Source organism: Telmatherina bonti (genome assembly GCF_933228915.1).
Source record: "Telmatherina bonti genome assembly, chromosome: 13".
Lineage (NCBI taxonomy): Eukaryota > Metazoa > Chordata > Actinopteri > Atheriniformes > Telmatherinidae > Telmatherina > Telmatherina bonti.
This window is the reverse complement of record NC_136611.1, coordinates 16,701,862-16,723,604: the sequence shown is the minus strand read 5'-3', so window position 1 is coordinate 16,723,604 and position 21,743 is coordinate 16,701,862. Positions and strand designations below refer to the sequence as shown.

General features: G+C 35.5%; 1 protein-coding gene across 1 annotated transcript in view; it reads left to right on the top strand.

Annotated features, from left to right (window-relative positions):
- Positions 1-21,743, top strand: part of grid2 (glutamate receptor, ionotropic, delta 2) — a gene marked incomplete at both ends in the record, with an annotated part of 511,062 nt that overhangs the window by 450,781 nt on the left and 38,538 nt on the right. The window lies entirely within an intron of this gene.

Below are 21,743 nucleotides of genomic sequence, written 5' to 3'. Positions count from 1 at the left end.
TCAATCAAAGAGCCAAATGCCCTGATGAAAGAAACACATTTCTCATTTGCCTGCTCTGTGTCACGTCTACCCTACTATGTGACCTAAAGTGTACCATTAGATAACATTGTCATTTCCAAGACAAAAGGCAGATTCTGAACAAAGGAAAAAAGAAAAAAATGAAGATAAATCAATGTAACTTCAGCGTGTTTTGTATAATAGTGGAAACAGCAAGTTTAATTACTGGATTGTAGATAAACTAGAGGACAAAGCAGGCAGTGGAAGGATTTATATAAATGAATAAAAAATGTGATATAAATGGCTTTGGTTATTGGATACCTCATTAGAATTGACCACTCAATATTATCCTCACCTCATCCTAAGACCAATCCATTTGTCATTGTCCAACACCCCCCAGCCCCCCCTTCCTCTTGTTTTTTTTCTATCATGGGCTTGTACTTATTCTTCCACTCTTTATCCTCATTTTTATTGTTGATTCCTACCATTTCCCAAATTCTCTTTACCACCACTTTGCAATGGGATCAGGGTTGAGGTGTTTACACATCCATCCACTCATTCTTTCTGTCTCCCTTATTCTTCGCTGTTCTACTGTCCTCTCATTTTCATTCAATTCTCTGGACAGTCAGGCTCTATCTTTATCTCTTCCTATGGTAAAAAAAAAGAAAAAAAAAAAAAAGAGGTAGTCTTGTGCCAGCTACTAATGGACTTTTGGAGAACAGAGACTGTCATGACTCACAGTCCAAAGAACTGGGGGGTGAGGGAAGAATAAGTTGGAATGAAACCAAAAGAAATTATGTTGGGAGAAATACAAACTGTACAAGAGAATGACTGGTTATCCATCTGACGGAACAAAATCAGCTTTGCTGAATGTGAGTAGCATATTAGTCCCTGTAACGTCTGACATCAGGCTGCTTCTGCTTGTTGTCACATCATTGTTAAAAAGCAGTGACCTAGCAGTGGATCATGAAATATTCCCAGTTTTGCCCGTACTTTCTTATTCTCACTGTTCCAGTGCAGATTGATCTATGTTTCATCTGTCCAAAGAATGCTGTTCCAAAACTGAGCCACCTTCTTAAAGAGATTTTTGGTGAAGTCTAATCTGTATTTTTTATTCTGGAGACTGATAAATGGTTCACACCTTACAGTAAACCCTGTATTTCCCCTCATGAATTCCTCCCTTAATGGTTAGACATAGATTCTTATAGACTAACTTGTTGATGTGTTCTTCACAAGACCTTTTTGAGTTTCTAGTTTACCAGTGCATCAACTGCATATGCAATCTAATTCTCTCAGAATGTACCAAACCTTTTTTGTCAAACTGACATTACTGCTATGTCTGATGGATTTCTATTTCAGAAGGGTAGCCTGTTTTACATCCATTGAGAGGTCCTTCGACAGCATGTTGACTGATGATGATTATGAGAGAACAGCCCCTTAAGCCCATACAATTTAGAATTATCTGTAATTACTTTTGATCCCTTGAAAAGATGCAGCTACATATTCAAAAATTCTTAAAACTTTCTTCCATTTTGAATGTAAATACCCACAGACAAAAGCTGAGTCTTTACATCCATTGATTAGATAACGGTATCTTGAATACGTCATGGTAACCAGTTAAAATAACGAAACTTGTGTTGGTGTCCAAATATGTATAGACCTGACTGTATGTAAAAGCAAGGATTGCTCATGCATATTAGCATCCCAAGTGCATTCCTCTAAAGAATAAAGATCACTAATCTATAAATATGTCCAGTAAAAAGTTTAGACATACTTCCCCATGAGGTTTAATAAAATAAAAAAAAAGTATGTGCAAATCATGGAGTGGTACTGAATATGACTCAGGGTTGTTAAAAGAAATAAATATATATACTTAAAATAAAAAAAAAAAGACTAACAGCTAGTAATGTTCTACAATGGAAACACTACCTGATAAACTCAGTATAAAAATGAGAACATAGATGATGAATGTGGAAAGCAATGTGGCTTATCGGTTACTTTTAAAATTACAGCAGTCTGGCTGCAGAGCTCCACTGTGTGGACAGTTCCAGTTCAGGCTCCACTCTCAGGCAACTTACACTATCGAGCAGGAAGAAATTAAATTTCCTGCACCCACCCCTCCCCTACACAACGCCACCTAAGAGGCAATTAGATGAAGAAGAAGGTTTTCCAACTGGCAATAAAATGCAAGCAGAAAAATAAGACAACAGTAAGAAAAATAAATATTTGACATTGAACACAATGAAAGCTAAACTTCAATGAGCAGAACCCCTTTATGGTCATTTAAACTAAACAAAAGAAGAGTCATTTCTCCAACCACTGAGTCCGACTAAGGGACGTCGGCATTGATTGGGCGAGAGGCAGGGCTCACCCTACAAAAGGTCGCCAGTGCATCACAGGACCAACACAGAGAGACAAACAATCACTCGCACTCACTCCTACGGACAATTTAGAGAAACCAATTAACCTAACATGCATGTCTTTGGACAGTGGGAGGAAGGTGGAGTATCCAGAGAGAACCCACACATTCATGGGGGGAACACGCAGAAAGGCCACTATTTGAGCCTTCCCCCAGCCAAGGATTGAACCAGCAACCTCCTCTCTGTGAGGCCACAATGCTAACCACAATGCAGCCTGGCGGCATAGTGGCAAGAAGACTGAAGTTAAAAAATACATGTTGTCATGTTGTTGTCATTTGTAAAAGCATAACATAAACATAACATTCCAGCTGAAGATTTTACGTTGTACTATTAAAGTACACATACTTAGTGGGCCTATCATCAACAGCTATCAATATTTCCCATATTAGAATCTGCAGACTATGCCAAAAACATTCGAAGGGGTTTTATTACTTAAAAAGTATTTTGTTCTTATGAGAAGAACAAGAGATTATATGCTTGTTTGATCAGTGTAGTCTGCACTGTGATGGTGGTTATAACACACCATCTGCTGATTTGTCTGTGATTTTTATTCAGAAAAATGTTTTAACCAGTGCACCTAATGTTATCTTTAGCGTGATCCAGAAAGTGAAACGGTGGTTATAACACACCGTCTGCTGATTTAGTTTTGCATTTTATAAGAAAAATGTTTTCATCTGTGTGCTCAACGTTATTTATAATGTGATTTAGACAGTGACATGGTGGTTATGACACATGTTGGTTGATTTGTCTGGACTTTTTTTTAAAAAAGTCAGTTTCTTCCTGCTCTTTAGTCAAGGTGGCCTGAGTGTGGAACTGTCCTCATAGTCAAACTCAGCAGCAAGAGGCTTATCTTCAAAAGAGATCAACCTCTCTTTCCTCGATGCAAATATGTCACTGTCTAAGAGACAAAACTCAGAGAAAAAGCCAAATCTGTCTCTCTTGTCCATAAATGTTGAGCAGGCCTGTTTTAATTTATTTTACTCAAGTTAATGACCTTTTGGCTAAGACACTTGTTATGGGAATAGTTAATATTCATTTTTAGCCGTTTGACCTCTTCGGACATATCTTACTTTTGACCATCTGGAGCATTCAAAGGGGAACTTTGTGGAAAGTCAAATATTAATGGATTACAAGAGCAGTTTCTTAATGCTGACATCAAAGTATGTTTTTGGATTTGCTGAATAAGGAAATCTTGCAGGATGGAAAAAAGGATATAGAAAAGGTTCTTAACGTTTCTGTGATTCTCTCTGTCATCTGATGGTTGATTCAGTGAATGGTTGATTTAGAACCTACGAAACATCCATATCTCAAACTAGGTTAACATAATTGTTCTCCTAATAGTATAGAGTTCTTCAATCTCTTTTCCACTTTGACATCCATCCACATGCAACAAGCTCTGAGTGTATTGCACAACATCCCAACATACAGGCAGAACCAATCTTTGTGAGTAAAGCTGTCCATTTTGCAGATCTAAAGAAAATATTCTGTATTTTTCTATAATCATCTCTGCATGTTGTTAAAGATATGGAACAGCTTTGTTTTCCAAACAATCTAACCACATTAACAGATGAAATGCTTCGTTCTCCACAAAGATGGAAAGACTGAAAAAATGAAGTGTATTTTACTGGTTGTAATCTGCAACTACACTGCTAGATTAAAAAAAAAAAAGAAAATCCTTACTGAATTAGTATAAGTGTAATTTAAAGTTTCATCTAGAAGGTTCCTTAAACATTTTACCAAACCCTCATATTAAAACCAGGATTAAGTGAAAACTGAGAATACAGATATTTAAAATGAGATTCAGATCATTTTCATCATAAAATGAAGCTCTATATATATATATATATATATATATATATATATATATATATATATATATATATATATATATATATATAGAGAGATATAGAGATCTAGATATAGAGATCTAGATATAGAGATCTATATAGATATATCTATATCTATATATAGATATATCTATATATATCTATATAGATATCTATATCTAGATCTCTATATCTATATCTATATATATATATATATATATATATATCTGAATATGACTCAGGCTCTCATTTTCAATGTGGGCCAAATTTATTTTCATGAAGGATTTCCTTAATAGGCCCACCTAAAAGCCTACTATCTCTGAACTTATCATTTCACAACTTGGAGAAAAGAATCATCCACTGACCCAGGATATTCTGCTACATTAGTAATTATGCCTTTGGCATCAGAGACGTACTGCATATTCAGCAAATGCATGTATTTCTGTACAAAAGCTCATTGTCTGTTGGGTGGTGTTGTAAAAGAGGGGCTAGTAGGATCCAAAGAGCGGACACTGTCAGAGTACAGAGAGAGGTTTATTGGTTCTCCACAGATCCTTGTGAATTCTTCCAGCGGAACTTCAGAGACTGGCAGACTGGCGAGCAGCAGCAGGCAGGCAGGCAAGCAGGGGAGCAAGCGAACGGGCGGGCAGGCAGGCAAAACTGGCAGACTGGCAGGTAGCGTCTATGAACTGGCAGGCTTTCACTGGTAGGAGGAAGACAGGACAGGTTACAAATCGAAGGTTTGCACAGGCACCGTAAGCAGAGGCCGAGAGCTGTTTTACCGCAGGGCAATCAACAATCTGGCGCTGGATAGCAGGCAGAGCTGGTCTTTAATAGGTTGTTGTTGATTGCTGGAATGTGGATCAGGTGTGCCTCCAGTTCTCAGCTGACCACGCCCACCAGGGAACAGGAATCACCACAGGTGGGGGCGGGTTGCATATGGATGCAATCATTTGCTCCTATTACTCTGGGAAACCCAGCTACTGCAGATAAGACATCCCAGCTGTGACAGCTACCATATGCAAGAATGACCCAGATGCACCAAGTGCAGGCCTACAAGGAGTTTTGTGATTGCAGGTATTGCATGAGTCATCCTCTTCCTGGCTCCAAATCCACTCTGAGTTCTTCAAGCATCTCCAAAATTAGCATTGCTGGTTAAGCAATATGTTTTGATGATTGTTTAATCATTCATCCAAATAATATTAACATAAGGGTGAAAAGGGCTTTTACTGTGTCTCCTTGCTTTGTTTTAAGGTCTCCTCCGTGTGACAATTATCACAGCCCTAAGTGTAAAATGACTTGAAAAGTGTTTGTAGGTGTAGGTTTCTTTGAGAAAAATTGTTTTCAGGTTTGATAGATCATTTTGTGGGGGCTAAATTAATTTTTATATATATATATATATATATATATATATATATATATATATATATATATATATATATATATATATATATATCTCAACATTTTGCATGTGAAGGCCATATATTGCATTTCCATTGTGGCAGATGTACTAACTGGAGGCAGACACACACATTTGAAAGATGAAGCCCTCGGGACACACTGTTGATAAATCAGTTTGTAGAATGTGCATGCAATAAGTTTGCACACTTTTAGTAGATCCGGGAATTAGTGTCAAGTAAATAGTCTATTACTGTACATGGTTACTTCAGTTTCCTGTTTAACCTTCTGGTACTAGATGTCCCCTGGGTGGGACATGACAAATAAAAACATTCTTCTCAGTCTCCCTTTCAAGTACCTATTTGTTGTACACCACCATAAAGCTAAGGTTCTCCAGATTTGGATGATGTGCATCGCTACATTCAGTAGACACTTATTTTTGATGAGTTGCAGATAGAATTTGTCTTTGAAGCCATACTGTACTCCAACGGTTGATAATACTGCAACAAAAATTGTCCTGTTACGTCAGCAATGGTTCAGTAAAACTAGTCTCGTAAAATAGTTGGTCCACAACAAGTCTTTTGTGAAACTGATTTACGCAAAAATTGAAAGTTTTTAAGGGGTTAATGTAAAAATGCCTTTTGAATAGAAACTGTTCAATAGTCTAGTGGTTTTGCCTCTGGCGTCTGCTGGTGGTGTCTAACCTTTTGAAGGCAACAGGGGGTGAAAATGTTTCAAATTGTTGTTTGTCAATTCCTTTTGATGCCTCCTTACAGAGGCTTTTTCTCAGCTGTTGAGTTGCTGCTGTGCCACACAAGGATGCCATGAGTTTGGACACTCTACTGAGCAGTAGGAAAATTACAGTAGCAGGTGTTCTGGTGGATTTATCTTACAGATGATCTCCGGAAGTGTAGCCACTGCTGTGCCTTTTTGACCAGGCTGTTGTTATAATGGGCCCATGTAAAGTTCTCTGAAACGTGTGAGCCCAGGAACTTGAAAGATGCTACTCTTGCCACCTTCTATTTATTTCAAGAGGGTGATGATCCCCCTTTTGCCTCCTGATATCTATAGTCATTTATTTGGTTTTCTACATGTTTAGGACCAGGTTGATATTGCACATCAGTCTGTCCATGTTAGTTGTGTTAGTCCTTGAATCACTTCCTTCTAAGCAGTGATAATGACATTTGTGTTGTAGGTTATTGACCAGTTGTATGTTTGTTCAGGGAGTAGAGCAAAGAACTCAAGAGAAACAAAAAGGAAGAAAGGTGGGTCCCCATTATCGTAGACTGTGGCCAGTTGTTTAGAGAGTTCTGTACAAACATGAAGGCCTAAGTCTAACATCTTGTGAAATAGTCTGTTTGGCTATTTGTGAGAAAAGTTTATCAACATCTAAGTTTTTCCTTTTGTTATCTTTAGACATATTTACTTTCTTTTACAGAATAATTTAAGAAAGTTAATGTAGATATATGTAGCTTACATCATTATCACAAGGTTTGTGAGGTTTACAAGCGAAAATGTGGCTCTAAGTCAAAAAGTTTTAGTTAAAGATTAGTTCAGGGCCCTAATAAAACAGTTCTGTTGACCATATAAAGTGTTCATAATGATTATATTTATTTATTTGTTTAATTATTTATCTACCTCAACATATGGGTATAAACATCTTTTCCTTAATTTAATCTCACAACATTAAAACATTGACGTTTGTGAATTTGCAATAGCATGTTCTTTATGGTGCATGCTGTCTCTCAAAAAATGGTTTTCTATGAGGAAAGAAAATATTTTCTTTGCTCAAAGAGAGAGAAGCAAGGTGAAGAAGGAATTGTGGTTTGAAGCTTACCATGTGAAGTAATCTCTGGCATCTCTGTCACATTTTAGTTCAGATGAATTTTGAAACATGCAGGTGTATACAGGTAAATTCACTATATGTACACTGAACGTTTTTGTATGCTGTCATTTTCGACAATGTCTCAACCTCTTTTTGGAGATGAGAGTTGATGTCCTGTGGCATACCCATATAAAACAAGGTGCCATGTGAAGCAGAGTTCATTTCAATATTGAATTTTTTCTACTCACAGGATGCATGTGACCAGATAGGTATGAAAATGTATGTGTGACAACTGAGTACATACCTTAAAATGAGAAACACATTTCCAGTTTCATTGTGGAAGCCAACACAACTGAGAGCTATGCATACCAATGATGGCAACACTTTGTGACAGCAGAAACTGTTATTTCCAGATGTACCTCAGCTCTAGGTTGAACTCATGGTCATGTTTCTGTGAGTAACACTGATCACTTTATTCTTGCTAATCCAATGTCTGACCTTACTGTTTCTTTGAGCAATTGTTTGTACTAGCAGAAAAGCTAAGACAGACAAGTAGTTCCTCTGTCTGTTTACAACAGCAGAAGAGGCTTCCATTCAGAGGTCATGTCAACATCACTATTGTATCAGAATGGTGAATAATGACCTGTCAAGCAATTTTACACCAGCAGATGCTTTGCATTTTTTCAAATACAAAGTAGCAAAAAGACCAAGCTACAAGATTTAGCGAGCACCAGCTGTTCATGCATTTACTGTGAGCACAGCTGTGAACCCACTCAAATTACTAAACTGTTGTGAAATACTGGCACAGCTTGTCAGCTCCTTCGCAGTCTCACATGCTGATTTTGAGGTTTTGTTTTCAGTCAAATCTTTTACTAAAGAACATATTTGTTTTAAACAGTATTTTCAGGTCTTATAGGTGAAACTTTTTCCACATAGCTTTTATTGAAAAAAAAAAAAAGGCAAAAATGAAAACATTTATTTTAATTACCCTGAGGAGAAGGTGGAGCAACTGTGACTTTACCTAAAATTGTTGCTGGAAAAGCATCTAAGCAATTCAATTTTCTTTCCTTGCGTTCAAAACTATATCTTTCCCATGGTTCCAATTAAAACTCCTCCACATCAGGCTGTATTACCTTTATATTATCTCATGCAAAGCATTTTATATACATGTGAAATGTGAGTTGAAACTGAAATTGAAAATCAATTTGTTACCAATGAAACATTGTCTGCAGTGTTTGCCAGCATTATCCTAGAAGTTACTCCTCTGTGATGTATGGGGCTCTTTAAACTGCACGTAGACCATTTGGCACCAGATCTCTCCACTAAAACAATTTCTAATAAAGCTAATTTAGGAGGGCTGGCAGTGGCACATTGGACGTTTCAACAAAAACATTTAATCAACCTTTTTATTTGCTCAAAACTGCTTTGGCAGCTGTGAAACTGCCAAACAAAATTTAGGATCTTAAAACCAAGCGTGCACTGCCATGCATGGTTTTTAACTTTCACCAGGGTTCTCTGGAGTATTCAGCAGCTGCATTTGGTGTCAGGATCAGAGGTCTCAGTCCAAGGCCCTGGTTCATATCTGTGAGAGATCAAAATATGAAAAACAGACTAATTAATTTTTCCTAAGAGGATTTAATTCTAAAATATAATACTTATGAAGTTCCTACTTACACTTTTTTTTTTTTTACTTCTTCTTGAAAGTAACAAAGAAAAATCAACAGAAATGTTGACTGTTGTAATTTAGTTAATTGTGTCCATCTACTATAAAAAAAAAAATAATAATCAGTCTTAACCCACAAAAACACTGGAGCATTTCATGACAATTTGCTGAGAATTGAGTCTGGACTTGATTTTCTCCATAGTTGCTGCTCACACAAGCACTTCACAGTAGGTTGTAGAAAGTATTGCTTGAGTGGTACCTGAGGAGAGTGCAAATAAGGCACATGATGCAATAACTATGTGGAAATCACAAATTTTGTTTACAGCACATCAATAGAATTGCGAAAGAGACTACATACTTTTCAGTAACAATGACTACTTTAGCAGTACTCCAACTATTTGCATGTGTCTGCAATCACAGCAAAACGGAAAGGGGTTTTACATAGCAAGTGCTATACACACATTTGCTGGCTGTTGTATTGTTGTATTACCTGTAAGTACATCTTCTCATTCAATGGCTATCCTGAGCACTCAGGTAGTTGCCTGGGTATTGCAGAGAGCAAACGTTTTAGGCATGCCTCCCCTCCAGAACATGTTAAAAAAAATAAAATAAAAAAATAAAAAAACCTCCAGGTGGACTGCATGTATCAAAGCAGCTTATGAGATGTACACTTGCCAATTTGGAGGATAACCAGCATGTAGAAATGTGCAAGCTGCCAAATGAGGTTTCCTCACTTGCTGTCTGGTCTCATTGGTCTTGACAGAGTGAGAAGCTCAGTAATGTGTGGCAACCTTTAGGTCAGTCACTGATCCTCTGCATTGGGAGGAGCAGAGTGGCAGACACAGTTCACACATTTAGTGCGTCCACTGAGCATGATTGAGTGGAAAGAAACAGAGGGGTTGACCCAATGAGATAGAACCTGTTTATTGACAAGTGGATAGATGGAAAATAAATGGTTGGGCTTTTTATACTTCTAAAATTCATTTTTTTAAAAAGCAGTGTTTTATTTTATTTATTTATTTATTTTACTGTTGCAGTGCAGCTAAAGAAAAACAGATAATATTGGTGATAATATCTTGGCTTCAAAGAGGGATAGGATGGAAAGCTCCAAGACACTCTTATACAAAATCAAATGAATTGGCAACAGAGCGAGAAACAACCACAGGAAAGTCTTTGGGCGTGTTCTGTTACTATATTTCAACCTGAAAGCAGTCACATCTGCAGGCTGCATGCAAATAAATGGCTCTGCACGTGCGTTTAAAGATAGTGAGTTCTATCACAGTCTTGTGTTTATGTTTTGAGGGTCAATTTTTACAGTAAAAACACAGAATTTTCCAGATGTTAGTGAGGAGCTTCTTGATATGTTTACAATTCCAAGTTGAAGTTGCACAGCAACACAGCAGGAAACCCTCTATCTTGATGTTGTCTGCAAGACTCACTGTGCTCTTTTTTCACATTTAACTTGCTCTTACATCTGGCTCAGGTCTTCACCATCTGCGTTTGTCATGGACAGATTTCACCTCTCTGTTTTCTTTCTCTTTCTATCAGAAGGTTTTTGTTTTTATGTCTTATCTCTGCTGTGTCAATGTGCTGTTGATGAATTTTTGATAAAGGAAACAAAGAAAATAAAGTGGGAAAGTGAGTTTTCATAACTTTGTTTCCTCTTACAGCTACCATAACCAGAAAACATTTATGTGCATTTGTCCACTTGTCCAGTATAGTGTCACAGTTTATCATTGTCAATTGTGAGATCCCCCTAATAACTCAAATTACAACTTATGAATCTAGTTAGTGTTAGAATAAAATATCATTTTATTCTAACACTAACCATGCACATTTAAAGTCAAACCATCACTATTCAAGGGGGAGAGCTAAGAGGAAGCACACACTAGCTTTTGAAAGATATGTGCAGGACCAGATTTAAATTAGTAATCTAATGCACGCTAATCTGAAGATTATATTTAACAATGCAACAAGGCATTTGAGGTATGTTCTTGAATGACAGTTTTCTTGCAGTGTATCATTTAACTGTACGTTATGCCTGGAGTTATTTCTGTGTTTGTGTGAACAAGAGTATCTGAGTCACATTGCTTTTGAGCTTGCAGCCCATTATGATGTAGCATTGGACCAGTTCAGTCTGTAAGTGTCCACAATCATGCTCTGTTAGATGTCCATGGTGCAACATCCACCAGGCTTCCCTGCTTCTGCTGTCCTATCCCAAAAAACAAATGTTAACTCCTCATTCCACAACTGAAACACTTTTACCCAAACCCCGCATGTTGGTTAATTTAATGTGTCGATATTTTCTGTATTTATTCAAAAACTTTAAGTATAATATGTATAAATTCTATTCCAGTAGCAGTTAATTTAAAGTTAATTTCTACATGTACTTATTTGAGCGCTGGGGCATCTTTAACATACATGTTTTATATACAGGTTAGATGTACTTTGATTTTTTTCCACAGTGTTGCCAGGCAACTGAGCATATATTAATTTAGAAAGTAGATTAACCTTCCTGGCTAGTAGTCACATATTCAAATCATTTGTGTTTCAGAGATCAATTCAAAATCCAATAAGCTTAATTGTCTGCATGGGGGATTTTATAGCTCAGGTACTACAGCAACGGCAAGGCAATGTATTGCATAGCAACAAGAATAAGTTCACTAGGACATATCTATGACGCAAACAGCAAATGAAGTAAGATGAATATTGCATCTATTTTTAAAACGGTACTTAAAAAGGATTAAATATTTAAAAGAGCTTTTGAGGTAAGAAAAAGAAAAATCAGGCACCGAAATGTGAGAATTAAAGTATAAAATGTCCCAAAGTGCAGGAGTATTTGAGTAACTAATGCATGAGCAAACAGCACGCGTTCTTATTGATTGGCATGATGAACTGAATGAGAGGTTGAGGTAATTGGTTTTCCACTCATAGGCTTTGTGCTGCTGCATGACGGTAGCTAAGACAACAAAATAGGATGTGTGTGATCAAATCTTTATATGAATGGAAGAATAGTGTTTTCTCACAACCTCAATATAATTTTTTTCTTTTTCTTTTTTTTGTATTTTGCTGTTTGCATTTTTTCTTAATTCTAGCTGGACAGCAAAAGTGCTAAACTGTACTGCCGGTCCATATTGTCTAATGCCCAGAAGTGTATTATATCATTGGAAGTGCAGCTTTGGAACTACCTCATCATACAAATATATGTCATAGGGCATTCTGTGCCAAAATACAATCCAGTTTTTGCCCAAATATATCAATCTACACAGCTGTTTCATATCATTGTCATCATTTGGATCATGTCGTTGGAACTTACTGTTGTGTTGTCAGATATGATTTCATTGCTCTGTATTGGCATTAAAAATGAAGATGACAGTTGCACCACTATTTACAGGTGTTCATTTTTTTAAGCTCAAAATAACTGATTGAGGAAAAAACTGAATAAGATGACACAAAAAGTAATGATTCATACTTTGAGAATCAAATTTAGCATCAGACTCCATTATCAGAAATACAGTTGAGCAAGGCTAAGATGAAAGGAAACAGAAAGAAATAATAATTTTTTCTGCCAGATCCTATTAAGGGTGGCATCTTAGTTTTGGCTCACTGATCCGTCTCGGATGATCCGTCTCTCCAACATCTGTCTCCAATTACTCCTCTCTTCCACTATCACATCTCTCATCGGCTTAACGGGGTCTGAGTAAAGATTTGCATAGAGCGTGGCAATAGGCGATTAATTTCTTTTTTTTTTCAGTCTCTCATCTTGAAGAAAACAAAGACAACTAATGACAGCTGATGGTAATTAAACAACTGAGAAAACAAAGAGAGGAGAGGGAGTGAAGAAGTTGTCAGATTGTGTCTCAAGGGAAGAAAGCGACTGTTGCTACTGGAGCAAGCAGTCGGACAGAATGCCTCATGAGAAATTGATGCCACCTGTGTGCCAGTTTTTCATCATCTGAGACTGATTGCCTTTATGTGTTTTGCTTTTTGGAGAGGAAATGATTATCAGTTGATCACTGCAGAATAATAAGTGAATTGTTTACATTGCTTTTGGTAAATAATTGTTAATTCAATAACAGGTTTAAAGTATGAACAAAAAGAAAGAGAAAACCAAAATATATTCATGAACATAAAGTTATTTAAATACAGATTTTTCCTCATACATTTCAAGAGAACCTGACTTAAAATAACTTTCCTCATGTATATTGATGCCATGTGATACATAGTGGGGGAGGTGCTGTCTCTCTCTTCTCTGCCTTGATTGATTTCCCTGCACCTAATCTTATCTTTATTCAGATCTTCACATATCTACATGCAACCAACTAGTGCAGAGAGTGAGGAAAATTTGGCTGGGGAGCAGCCTCTCTTTGTAATGCTGTCTGATTTGTCGAATAAAGCCCAGACAAAGGCAGCACAGAGCATTTCAGATGCAAGTACAGACAGCAAGCATACACAGCAAGACACAGAACTATCTGACTTGTAGATCAACAAAATCCTTTTTTGGTCTTTTAGGACCTAAATTAGCTTGCATTTTATTTAGTGTTTCACAATTTTTACTATAACCTATATGACTGCTTGTGCGCTCTCTACAACCAATATATTTGTGTGTGTATATATGTATATATATATATATATATGTATATATATGTATATATATATATATATGTATATATATATATATATGTATATATATCTTGTCCAGCATTTAGGCAAGCAGAATGATCGTCTGGATGCTGTGTTCTGCTGAGCAATTTTTTTCTTTGCCAAGGGCGGCTTTATAGATATAATGATCCCCTTGACTTGCTGAATTTTTATTTTATTTCTATATTTATTTTGCGTTATTGTTTGAATTGTAGAGTTTGTACTGCTGGACTGGAGTGGACAGAAGAAAGACAGAAAGAGAAAGAAGAGAAAACAACTCATAGGAAAAGTGAGAGATAAAGGGAAAGAAAAAAAATAAAAAGGTTCCTTTTTGTCAATGCAGTACATTTAACAAAGATATGACACAGGTATGTGTGGAAATGCTTTATATCAAATACATAGCTGCTTTAGAAACAACAAAACAAACAAAAATAACCTACAATCAACCTTTATTCATATTCACTCAAAGTACTTTTCCATCCACGTTCACCTGAATTAACTTTAAGTGTGTTTTGTATAAATAAAAATCAAAAGAAAATCAGTAGCAGGGAATTAAATTATATTATTCTATTTAAACTGGCAAACATGTAAACATACTGATGAATTAACAGTGAACTGATGTTTATTAATTGATGATCAATTAAGGATCAAGTCATCACATGAATCAACATTGACACCATCATTAGTTAATGATGAACAACAGGAATTCCTGATAAAGTTTTCATTATTAAATGCATTAGTTCATCATGAGTTCCACATTACTTAAGTATACATTTGTACCATCATTGTAAAGTGTTACCAATAAACTTAACTGTGTATTAAAATAACTGAAGCATCTCAATTTGCAACTGGAAGTGACTACGTCTCATATCTTTCCTCACAGATATGAAGCAACTGTTTGTGTAGTTTCAATCAGAAGCAGGTAGACTTTCCATAATGTTTTGAAACTGAGCGAAGGTTTGGATCTTTGGTCGTCATTGCATGAGACATATGAATAGTACACTTTGAGCTCATCTCTAGGTTTTTATTTTTTTTGCTTTTTTCCTGTCTGTGTCTGTGTCACATCTTAAAATCAAACAAGTCAAAGGAGAGTGATGCAAGAAAACATATGCAGAAGTACTGAGAGTTTGCAGTGAAGACATGTTTGAAGCTGGTAGTTAGAGTCTAAGTTGAGTTAAAGAATTTGACAGTAAATAACAGCTTAATAGAATAACTTCTAAATGAAAAAGTTCCCTGCATTCCTTTACAAATCAAAGCAGTCAAGTTGGCTTTCATTTGGTTAGTTGCAAAAAAAAAAGAATAAACAAACAACTGCATAGACTTACCTCTACAAAGCTTAGTAGTCATTACAGATGTACAATACATATCACAACCAGAGTTATAGTCATTGAGTCGTTATACTACTTCCATTTTTTGGGAATCAAATTCTTAGCATTAATAGTGTGACTAAAGATTCCTTTCTCCTTGTTTCACAGGGAGATGAAAAGTTAAGTGCTGCATGAAAATAAGAAGATAAAAAATATTAATGCATTACATGGACTTAGTTAAGTCTTGTGCATGTGCCACTGCACCACAATTTTTTGTATTAACCACAAGTTTGTCTGTTCCTCATGATAAAGCAGCTCCTCTTCTTTCAACATTGGCATTGTCTGTGTGGTGTGAGTAATTCACTGTTATCGAGGTTTATTTCTTCAATTCTGTAAAGAGATGGGTATGAACACCTATGTCTGCTTGCACAGTTAGGATGTACAACCCCACTTACACCCTCATGATAAAGCAGTTAAAATATAATAATGCATGAATGGAAATGAAGAAAATGTAAATTTTTGAAGCTGAAAGACATCATCTGAAGTTTCCACTGTTTTTCAGCAATTTCATCACTGTCTCCTGTTTGAAAAGAAAAAACAGAACCTCCTATGCACAACACTTAGTGAACATTTAAGAAACTAACTTTGCACTTGGGAAAAAGTTATGTGTGTGTAATCTACAATCTAATTTATTGATGAGGGGAAAAGATGTTTTTGATATCATCCAGCTCAAACTTGTAGCAAGATGAAGGATCTTTGACTACTGCTTGTTGGGTGCCCTTAAAGGAATCTCTGCCTCTGTCAGAGGAGAGAAGAAAAAAAAAAAAAAAAGACAGACACAAAAAAAGAAAGCAAACCCTGGAGCAGGTTCAGTCCTTTTCAAGTGTGAGCATGTCTAGACTCCAAGGCCAGACTGTTTGAACCTTGAAGGTAACAGACCATTTAAAACTCTGCTCATTGGTCAAGGCTTGTGTTATAATTGGAAAGCATCATGTGAAAATACTTTTCCTGTTTTACAGGCCACTGCTAAGCAAGCAGTGATTGAATGGAAGTGGGACCAGGTAGAATGCCACAAGTAGAACCACTGCAAGCACAAAGCAGGAGAGATGGAGTAGAACCTAGAATTAGCACATAAAATACTAATGCCTGAGCTTCTATTATGCTAAGGTTTGGATTGTTAACTGCACCACATTTTTACATATAAGTCTAGTTTTTATGGACTTTTTTAGACTGAGGTTTTTTTTTAAATTTTATTTCAGCACAGTTTGAAAGACTTTATGCTAAAATGTTGTAAAACATGTAACTGTCCACATAATCCAGTGGTTGTTTCCAGTGTTACTCGGTGTCTAGTTACAGCAAACAATGAAACAAGAATTAACTGTTTCAGTTTCACCACTAAAGAAAGGAACACATACTATTGGTGTGGCACATATAACTTACACTCATGGTTTTTTGGTATTATAGTTTCATCGAAAAAGCTCCATCATCATCATCATCATCATCATCATCATCACAACAACCATTTCAAATTGATAAGCAAGACCATAAACAGTGGAAAAAACAGAATTGTCACTCCATCCGAGGAAGAAGTGATCATAGAAATTAAAAGTGGCAGGCTCTTAGAAAAAAAAAAAGACGGGATGGAAAAAGAATAGAAACACTGATGTTTTTCCTTTTGTGATTATGGATCTTACTTTGTTGCCCATATCACAATAACAAGAGAAAGGGTAGGGCCAAATGTATTGATTAGAATCTGGATATTTGATGTTTAATGTGTGGATGTGCAACCATATTTTCTCTGTGTTTGGATAACTGCTACCAATGTGTATGTCAATGAATGTATGAGGAAAATAACTTGTGCTTTAGAGACTAACATTGCTGCACATGAAACAAAGGTAAATGTTTGTGTAGTTCTTGTTAAATGTGTGTAGGTTATGAAAAAGCTCTATTTGCCAGGTAAATTGCAATGTAAACATTTTCAACATTTTCAACCAGGTTAAGATGTTGGACTGAATGCTGTTTAAAAAAGAAATCACTGAAACATGTTCATATTAAGAATAAAATAGACAGTAGATTTAAATTAAAGTAGGTCTAGCGCTCTATCATGTTGCTGGGTACATTTGCACACACTCACATTTACTCAGTAAAAGGCAAGATTGAGAAATGTTAAAGAAAAAAAAAAAAGGCAACAAGAACAGTAACTTATTATTTCATCCCTCACAATAGGGATTTATAAAACACAGAGAGGCTACTATTACGGGTAGTTGTATTGTTTTTAACACTATAAAAAAACATCATGAAAACGACCCACTGGAGAGCTTTATTCATTCAAGAGTCTTTGCAGATTTATTAATTTAGATTTCTATTTGTGTAATACAGTGAGCAATAAGCGGTTATTGTTTTATATTCCCAGCTCTGCAAAATGGCAACCATTTTCATATTTTGATAGTCATAAAAATACTAATTTTAATCCAAACATTTCTTTATCCATATGTTGGATTATTTAGTGATGATTGTTGTAAATTTATTCTTGCAAGTATTGTCATTCATCTTACATACGAAGTCACTGAAACAGTCATTTTTGAGGTGTTTCATTCTGATGATTCTTTAGAAATTTCTGCATATCGTGCTATAAAAAGCTCTGAAAGAATACTATAACATATTATTTTTAATCATTTTTGCTTGTTTTGTTGTAAAACACTCCATTTGTACAGTACTTCTGTGAAAGTTTCTCATTCTTGTTTCTTTCTTGCCAATAACTATATTTCCAAAGACTTTCTGCTAAACCGTTACATGATCATTTAAGTCTTAAAAGTCATTATTAGCTACAACATGCTTGAAAAAAACATAATACAACCACTGGTTGTATGACTTTCTAAAAATTACTTGTTGTATAATAAAAGTGTATTTTTTTAATGTAAAGAACAAAATAGTGAGATATATGCATCCAAAATGGCAAACGTATTATTTATCTTATTAACATATAGATTGGATGAATGCATAGTACCTCATAAGAAAAAATTCAAATTACTAAAAACCTGGTACCAACAGTATCAATATACAAAATTTACTCATGAAAATGCATAATGTAGGTATTGTGGCTTTAATCATAGAATTAATAATTCATTAATAATTCAATAATTCTAAACAAACAATGCAGTCACTGATGTTAACATTTTTAAGTATCCCAATCTTTTTTTTTATTTATTCACACTGAACCAGCAACAAACTCTCTGGAGTGAGTGCACAGTCTAGTGGTTTTTCATCATCTGTCACTATTTTTGTATGTTCAAAACTTCCTTTCTCAACGTGTACCATGTTTCTGTATTAATTCAAGCATGAACGTTACATTTTACTTTGGAAAACACCCATAGTATCAACCCTGTCTCCTAGAAATTATGTTCATTTCATGCTGAATTCCTTTGTCTAACTATGTTGTTTTATGAACAAGAATGAATATTGTTGGCTCAATAATGTTCGGTGGGAATGTTTTTCTTTTAAATAATTAAAGCTTTGCATGAGTGAACTGAAGCTTGCCGGTTTCAGAGGTCGCCAAGGTTGATGGTGACTGTTTAACTCGCACGACTTCACACCGGAGAGTGGGGCTTCACATACTGACAGTGAGGTTGAGGTTAGGGGGAAAAGTGCTCTTGGTGATAAACATGGTGTGCCTGAAAATATTGCAGACCACTTTTGAGTTATACTAGGCTGGTGATGTCACCAAATAGATTGTTAAAGCTGTGGTCCCTAAAAGTGAAGGCATTTTTCCAAAAGTAGTTATTTTTCTTTTTGGTGGAAAAATATTCATTCTCATCCGTCTGTCTGTCTGTCTGTCAAACAATCTGTAAAAAAAAAAAAAAACATCTGAATTCTTTGTTGTTATTTTTAATCTGTGTGAAAATTGGGTTGAAATGTAAGCTTAGGCAGAAACAAAGATTCAATCCCAAGGTGTCCAAGCTGCATGGAATCAATTTAAAACAAATAACACATATACGCAATGGCACACACATCAATTAGCCGTGTGTGTGTGTGTGTGTGTGTGTGCGTGTGTGTGTGTGTGTGTGTGTGTGTGTATATATATATATATATATATATATATATATATATATATACATATATAATATATGTGTGTGTGTGTGTGTGTGTGTGTGTGTATATGTCATAACTCTGTTTTCTTTGCATTGTTAGGAGCCTTCTTACCTGACTCGTGTGGCTGTCAAATGTACTAAATGGAGTTGTAAATGGGTTACTTTGGAAATCGAAAAGAAAAAAAACGAATGCATGTACCTTTACCACACCTCAGGGACAAATTGAACATACTGCTACCAGATGTGATTTCTATCTTTTGGGATTACTTAAAGCAGAGCCAATATAAAAGTGATGATCTGCATGTTGAGTACTTCTTCTGAGGAATCAAATCAAGGGTTTCCTCAGTCAGATATGCACTCTGCTGCCATGTGGGTGCAAGTAAAGACTTCCTTACACAAAGTCGAGCATGATCTTTCTTATAGAGATGATTTTTCTTTATGTAATTGAAGAGATAGCCTTTTAAATCTGATTTTAAAAACTACCAATGACCAAACTTTCTTGGAAGAAATATCGAACTCGCCAAATGTTTTATGTTATCAAGACGTCTTAGGAGCCTCAACAATGAGGTATCAGATGTTACCTATCTAACTTTTTTAAAAAAGCATACAAAGCATTAAAAAACAATTAAATTGGATAAGTAAAAGAAGTGAAGATTTTAAAAAAAAAAAAATATATATATATATATATATATATATATACATATATATATATATATATATATATATATATATATACATATATATATATATATATATATATATATATATATATATATATATATATATATATATACATATACATATATATATATATATATATATATATATATATATATATATCAACATCTCAAGAATGTCAAAAAGTTAAATAAAACGGGTGTTTTCAACAAGAAAAATAGCTTCTTTCATCAAAAATCAGACACTTAAGGGCTCATTCACTTCAGCCTTTTTGATTCGAATCCGAGTCCATTTGCTCAGAAAGTCCACTTTCTTTGGAGAACTGTTAATGTGCCAAACAAATTCTGATGTGGACCAAAGAAGCAGACGCAGTCTGCCTAAAAACGCAGGTCTTGGCACATTTCAAGCAGACCAAATACAGGAAGCATTTGACATAGCATTACATTCCAGCTAAATACATAGTGATCAGGTTAAGAGTCCTCTGCCTCGTCTGTTGTTCATACTGCGGTCATTGTTGAAGTGTATTTCTGAAGTATACTTGCATAAGACAAAATAAAAAAAACCAAAATGGTGATAGTGTTGTGCTCTATATTTAACTTGCAGTTTTCTTCTTCAAGTTGGTCCGGTTCTTGCTTTGCTAAATTCTGGTGCAGCGCCACCCTTGGTGGGAATTGATATTGCCATCATTCAAAATGGCTAAACTGATCACAGCAGATTTCCTCTGTTGCTTCTCCATTATGACCCTGTCTGTTTGGTTGGCCATTACCATTTTGTTGGTCTCTATCTAGAAGTCCTTCAGAATCTAAGCTCTCTCGTATGCCACCCATTTTACTTTAATATTAACCTTTTACCTACTTATTTAATCAGTTATCTCATAGTTATTCTCATATTAAGTTAACTTTTCAAATTAACTTTTTTTATTTATAAATGTACTATAAAATGATATTTTGCATGTTTTTAATACTCCTGTAAGCAGTTTAATTTCTACAGTTATAGAGTAAGGCACTTTAATTACTTATTCACTTACCTGAGGTTGAATGACTTAACACTTAAGCCCACACATATATGCACACATAGTTTATTTACTCACCACTCTTTTATACCACTTATGAGAGCTTCCCCCACAAATAAACGTACTACCAACAGGACTAATGGCCTGCCATGCTTTAACAGTTTTTACAGAATCTTTAGTTTATCCAGACAGGCTTTTTAAAGGCAGCTTTTTATAGAATTATCAGGATGACTCTGGTGGAACTGAGCCATTTATGTCAATCTTTAGAGAAATTAGCTAAGTAAACTGGTGGTATTTGAGCAACATGCTAGGGTGGTAAATCAGTTCACATAGACAGCAGATAAATTAGATCTTAAAAAATTACATTCAGCTCCATTGCAGTTGATGACACCCTTAGACATAATCTGTCATGAAAATGAAACATGTATCTCTTCCTTTGTCTCTGTTTTACTCATCACAAAAGGCTTTTTGAATGAAGTGCTAGAAAACAGAAAACTGCTTTATACATATTCACAATCTGACCCTTCGCACAGACAAGATTACCTTGTAGCCTGCTGAAAGATTAAAACATATCCAACACACATTTACACTTCTGCAATGAAAAATGAGCCAACAAGCTGTTAAGACTGTACATTTCATCATTCAAGAAGACACTTTGAACAGTTAAGTTGCTGTGCTGTAAAAATTTCACATATCACAGCACAGATGAGTGCAATCCTTATGCAACATTGCTATTCTGGTCTAAAATTGCTGATAAGCTGTGATTTGAAAATCTTTGTACACTGGAGCAAATTAGTCCTCAAAGGATTAAGCTACTTAATGGGCTCAACTATGATTCAGCACAAAGAAGAGTCTTCTAAGAGGTTCATTCTTCAAACTGCAAGTTTA